We start from the raw sequence: 490 nt of genomic DNA, 5'->3' as shown, positions 1-490 counted from the left end.
AACAACTGCGTTCAAACCCATTCATGTTGACCGCTGCCTGCTCAGAGAGAGAGAAAGATCGCAGAACAGCAGAGTTAATCAATGTCCTATTCCCTTTCCTGCGCTTCCTCTTTCCGTTGAAGTTACAAACCTCACTAATGAACCACTGAAGAAAAGTTCAACTGCAAATGATGATAACCAAAGAAGCTGTTTATTTGTTTTCATTACAGATATTCAGGATGCTGACGTTGCAAATGAAGGTAACTTTTATTTTTGCGGCAAGTTAATATTCAGTGTTTTATAACGAAGCTGTTTAGAAACAAATTCCATCTGGATAATATAATAATATTCACCAGATTTGGTCACAGTTCTACATAATTTGTGCTTCTTTCTATTGAATCCAGCATCAAATTTAACATTGTTCTTCTTACCAAAAAAAAAAAAAAAAAAAACAAAAAAAAAAAAAAAAGGAATTCCCGAGAAGGGTTTAAGCCTTTTTTTTTCCCACTTT

The sequence above is a fragment of the Poecilia latipinna genome, unplaced genomic scaffold (assembly GCF_001443285.1).
Source record: "Poecilia latipinna isolate Pla-1442-1.1 unplaced genomic scaffold, P_latipinna-1.0 Scaffold1680, whole genome shotgun sequence".
In the NCBI taxonomy this organism is placed as follows: Eukaryota; Metazoa; Chordata; class Actinopteri; order Cyprinodontiformes; family Poeciliidae; genus Poecilia; species Poecilia latipinna.
Note: the sequence above shows the minus strand (reverse complement) of the source record.